The sequence below is a fragment of the Drosophila montana genome, unplaced genomic scaffold, assembly GCF_035044405.1.
Source record: "Drosophila montana isolate Dmon_TW-CO22-7 unplaced genomic scaffold, ASM3504440v1 contig_960_1, whole genome shotgun sequence".
Lineage (NCBI taxonomy): Eukaryota > Metazoa > Arthropoda > Insecta > Diptera > Drosophilidae > Drosophila > Drosophila montana.
Genome location: NW_026999244.1, coordinates 102398 through 107935, shown reverse-complemented (window position 1 = coordinate 107935; position 5538 = coordinate 102398). Strand labels below are relative to the sequence as shown.

At 37.6% G+C, this 5538-nt stretch overlaps 1 long non-coding RNA gene across 1 annotated transcript; it reads right to left on the bottom strand.

Moving 5' to 3' along the window:
- Nucleotides 1-4620: 4620 nt before the first annotated feature.
- On the bottom strand, nt 4621-5034 carry LOC135440392 (uncharacterized). The gene is made up of 2 exons (XR_010438290.1): nt 4838-5034; nt 4621-4786 (listed from the first exon to the last, which is right to left on the bottom strand). It is a non-coding gene; the product is annotated as an uncharacterized LOC135440392 (long non-coding RNA).
- Between the last annotated feature and the right edge of the window lie 504 nt (nt 5035-5538).

The window sequence follows — 5538 nt, the reverse complement described above, 5'->3', positions numbered from 1 at the left end:
AAAATAATTTGTTATAAATATTTAAATTGTTTTTTTTTTTTTGTTGTTTATAAGCTATATATGAATTAACTAATATCCCAATACACAAATTTTAAAATACCAAAGTATTTGAACTGCCGATTTCCTTATTTTTAGATCGGCGCTCAGAGACTTATGCCACGAAGGCTTTGACATTTGATATTTGGCATATATTTAAGCGTTCAGTCGACTGATTTTTTAAACGACCTCAATTTAGACCTACTTTCAAGTCGAATTTTATTTCACCCCCCCACTTTAACCCAAGTGGATGGTCCTATACAAATTTCAGCTTGCTAGCCCCCACCGTTTAGGCCTTGCTGTGATCAACAAACAGTCAGTCAATCAATATATTTCAATTGGAGTGAATGTGACTAACCAAGTTCTGAATTCATGAATATGTAAAGCCAGTTTCACGAAACGAACTAAGGTTCGTTGCCACACACCACGAACCATTGACAATTTGTAAAGAATCGCAGCCAAGAATTGAGCTGCTTTCTTGTTTTTGCATATTTAGAATTTTAATACTATGAGAAATCGATTTATCTTAACACAAGCTGTCGTGCTTTACATGTCACGACAATTATCGAAATCTGCGCCAGCACCCTGCCACAGTCAAACCACGTAATTTGCTTTTATGACGCACATTTTCAATTACTCGAAGTGCCACACACAGACCACAAGAAAATTGCCTTTGAGCCTTATTTAGCTTATAAACAAAACGAAAGACATGCGCATTGCTCTAAAATCGAAGTGGTGATAAATGCTTTTGCGGCAGCGTGAAATAGAATTCCATGGTCGTTTCTCAAATGCAAAAGGTTGCTGCTGCTACAAATACCTGAAGCGTCAAAGCGATAAGCGCCCGCCCCGCCCAGCCCACTAATCGCCCGAGCCTTTGTTCAATTTGATGTTGGAATTTTGTAGGGCCCTTTGTGCCCGCTTTATGCTGACTGTGGAACTCACATAGGTCATTTTATTGTCGCTGGCAAATCTGTGTGTGCCCTGCATATTTATTATGTTATGCAAATGCCAAAAGGCACCAAATAGGCTCCTGAGGCCAGGCAAAATGCTTATTTATTTATTTACATTTCAGTGTCTACAACATGAGGATGACATTGTCCAAAAAATAAATATTCTTAACTGCGCACTTTGTACGCATCTTTTAATATGCAGCAGCAGAGTTGAAAGTTCGAAGGGATTGTGACCATATTTGTGGGTCCCGTTACAGCACATATGTATATACATATATATCAAAAGAAAGTCAACCTTTTTGGCTTTTGCCATTTATTTCCCATTGATTAGGGCCAAAGTTAAAGACTTGAGCCTTTGTATCAAATTGCGCTTTTGGTTTGACAGGCGAGTGAGACGAATCAAAACCCACCCAACTTATGGGCTTGTTAGTGGCCTGTTTGATATCCAAGCGGGTTGTCGGAATAAGCCTGGGCACTGTTTGTCATTTAAAATGCAAAAAAGAATTTCTAATGAATAACTCGAACAGTGCCTGCAGCCAGTGTGTTGATATTTCGACAAAATTCGCATTATTCAGTTCACTTGCAATTAAGTCAAGTGCACAGAGCATGTTCCAAAAGATAGCAACCACCATTCGGAAGCCCGACTAGCAGATACCCTGCAACTAGTTGTGAAAAACTCTAAATCATAGCTGACTTGGAGCCCTGGGACAGAAGCATATCGTAGGTCTCAACATTATGTTTGATTTAATTGTTGATTCGTTTTATATTGCTGCTATTTAAAATTAACAATATGAACTAAGGCAATCGATTTAGGAGTAAAATATTAGCAGTTGCCTGATTTATAGCTGGTATCACAATGTTGGTGTATCCTTTTCTGACCCGATTTATAGCCATAGTGTATCAAAACAACATTGAACCACAAACAGAGTTGTCCATCAAATCAATCGATATGCGCAGCTCGCCCACTTGATACATCCACATCACAGTTTAAATTAATTGATTTTGCCCCACACAAGCTCGTTCACACACACACACGCACACAACCATGTGTTTCAATCGCAATCAATCTAAAAATTGGAGAACTAAAAAGTTTGCATCCTGAGACACAGCAGCCGCAGGAGGAGACGCACTGGGCAAAAGCAGAGAGTGCAAAATGCATTTTGAGTGCTTCCATTTCCCTCGGGCACCGGCAATTGATGCAATAAATTCTATTGACATTGACTCTTGTTGCAAGTGCACACAGTTTGCAACTGCCGTGAGCACCTGCTAGAAAGCAGCAGCCATTGAAAAACTTTAAGATGACTGGCCTTTTAATGTGCATTTTAAAGACGAATTCCAAAGAAGTGACTTTTGAGTTGATTAAAGTTAGGTTAGTTTTAAATGGCACTAAAAATTAATCTTACTAGCTGCTGGTTAACACCCTTGCGGCTGAGCTCTTAAGCCGCTTACAAGGAGCGAAAAATCGTATCCTACTTTTCAGCGCACACAATTTTAAGCTTTTTTTCTTACCGTTGGGCGCCGCAACGAGTATCCGTGTGTGGGGACCTCAATTGTTTTTGCGCATTTTACAAAAGGTAATAAAGAAACTATATATAACGAAAGAAATAAAAATAATATTATATGTATGGGGTTTTGTCTAGGAACTTTGCACTCCAAACAAAATAAAAAAAATTCGCTGCAGAATGATAACAATAACGTCACGCATATTCCCACCCCAGCCACAGTCCCAGCCGTAACCCCTGCCGAACTCTGGGCGCACTGCGTTGTTTAGGTGCAGCATGCCAGCTAAAAGTAAGAGTTTCCCCGGGGATAAGGTGTAAGCATTCGTTTTGCCAGATATATTGTACGTGCGTCCACAACATGAACTCATAAATATGTATTGATTTTCCATTCGCCAATTTCTTTTCATCTTACAACACACATACGCGAGCACACACACACACACGCATTGTAAGTGCTTTCACGTGCTGAGCCAACAGCGCATAGCATGTGAAATTGAACGCTGCGTGAAATGGCAGACAATGGAAAATGCGACAGAGTTATGATTATGAAAACTTTTTAAGCTGCAAAAACAAAAAAACAGAAAATAAAAATAAACGAAAAAGAAATCCCGCAGCAAATTGCACACATATGTAAATGCAAAATAAATACGTGAGACTTACCGCAATTTGTGACGCATTGCCGAGTCAGTGAACTGCATAAATGTTATTAGTTAAAGATTTATACGATTTCTTGTCAGCAATCTATTGTTTCCTTTCCGTGGCCCCCCATAAATGGCAAATTGCAGAGGAACATGCAAGCCAAAATGCAGAAGGTTAGGTGCAACATAGCTGCAGCCGGCTGCGCAATACTCTGTTCGCAGTCCAGTAAAAGATTGAATCAGTCGGAAGGAGTTGTCTTGAGTATAGAGGTTATTAACCAAGGCAGTGACTCTTAAGCTGTGACTTTGCCAACAATCGCTTTTGTTTAACAGATTAAATGTGTCTTTAACAACCACATTTAAAAGTAAATTTAGTTTCCATAGGAACTAAATTTAAAAAGATTTTATAGACATAAACTCTTAATTTCTGAGTTTGGTGAAGATAACAGGAGAGATGTTCATCATAAAACTAATTCGTCTTATACAGATATATAATGCAGATATATAATATATGTCGGTATCCGATTGTAATAGGACTTTTATATATTTAAGAATGTTCTTACAATTTCATTAAAGCAGAGTTTGGTAAAGTTAACTTTAATATATTAAACTTTAATATTTTTTGCCAAGATCCATGTTTATATGACATTTTTTTATCTGGCCAACATTTTGTCATTTAAAAAAGCTATTTTAGGCAAGAACGTAATTTTGACGGATCGTTTTAATGACAGCTCTATGTTTTGGTAGTCAGATGCTAGATTCTTAATATAAGAACTTAAGTTTCGATGATACAGTCGGATCTATGCAAAGTTTTAAGATGGCAGCTCTTGAGCTGGAAGGCTTGTTTACATAGAAAGTGAGAGACTTAATAGTCTACAACGTTCCCGCGAATACTGATTAAAATATATGTATATGCTTTACAAGCTCGGAGACCTTTCCTTCTAGGCGTGTTGCAGTTTATGACTAAATTATAATATAATTTCAATAACAAATATTTACGTAAGGGAAACCAAACCACAGATGGTACTTTGTGCACTTTTGATAGAATGTGCGTAATCAAAGGAAGACACGTCTACAACACGACTTCATTAATTTAACACTCTGCGAAACAAACATTCATTTGTGTACATTTGTATATATTGTGCTCATGCTATTATATTCGCTTACATATGATTCCACTAAATTGATATGAGTTGTGTGCACTTGCCAAAAGCGCTCATAACAAATTGGTTAAATGTGCGGAAATTTGTCAAGCTTGCAAAACCAGCTTCTCAAACTGCTGCAGACTCCTCTAGAATTAATACATATAAAACTGTTTGTCCTAGCCGACTGACTGATTGATCAAGCTGCCTTTTGGGTCGAAAATAAGGAGTTGTTTTGTAAAATTCGAACTGTAAGTGGGGTCAAACATTGTGATTCAAACTCAACAGCCATTGTCATTTTTTCGAATTATTTTTGAAAATTGCAGCAAAGAAACAAAAGGTTAATGGATGCTTGTTTTAAGGTGGAAGCAAAACAGAAACTGCGAAATTATTAATTGCAGATACAATGGCATTGATAACTATTTAAGAGAATATATATATATATAAATCGATGTACAAAATAAGCATCTCAATAGTGTTACACATACATAGCATGTTCTTAAGCTTAAATCTTGCTACTGTAAGAAAAAGTTCTTCAGTTTTAATACACATCAATTATATATATATACATATGTACAAGTGTGCAGTTAATGTCATGTGCATCTTTTACATACCACACGGCATCACACATCAAACAGTTGTGCAGACCCAGTTCTCAATTCTGTTATCGAAATTTCCATCTGAAATAGTATGCCTCATTGAACCCAGATTGAAATTTATATAGAAATGGATTCAATCTTAAAAAAGTTATAGTTTAGTGTTAAAGCCACAAACGTCGAAACTCGATAAATTAAAATACGGTTGCATTATACATTTAGATAATTGTGTAAGCTATGGATTATTTACAATCTGATTACAATTTCTATGATACTCAATAAATGAATCACTCGCCAACTGGACTCTCGGCTAAGGCCCATGCAATTAAAAGTGGGCAAATCGAAAGCTGGCCGCAAAATGCAGCCGGCAATTCGAGGCTGTCAGTTGTGGGGCTTATGTCGGGCCGCAAAACGCGGCCCAGTTCAACAATTAGCGGTATTTGCAATACGGGCACAGGCGAAAGCCCTACCCGCAAACTGGAGCCAATTAAAAAAGCGGGCATTGATTTGTAGGTTGGTTTAGGGCACTGAATTGACATTTGTAATTTCATAAAAGCGGAGCAGCTGCAGCGGCTTAAAGGGGATTAAAAACTTCCCCGGTCGCTAATGCCCATTACCTAATTGCAAAGTACTCGGCGAAAACCCTCTTCAAAAAGGGGTTCTTAATTGTTTTT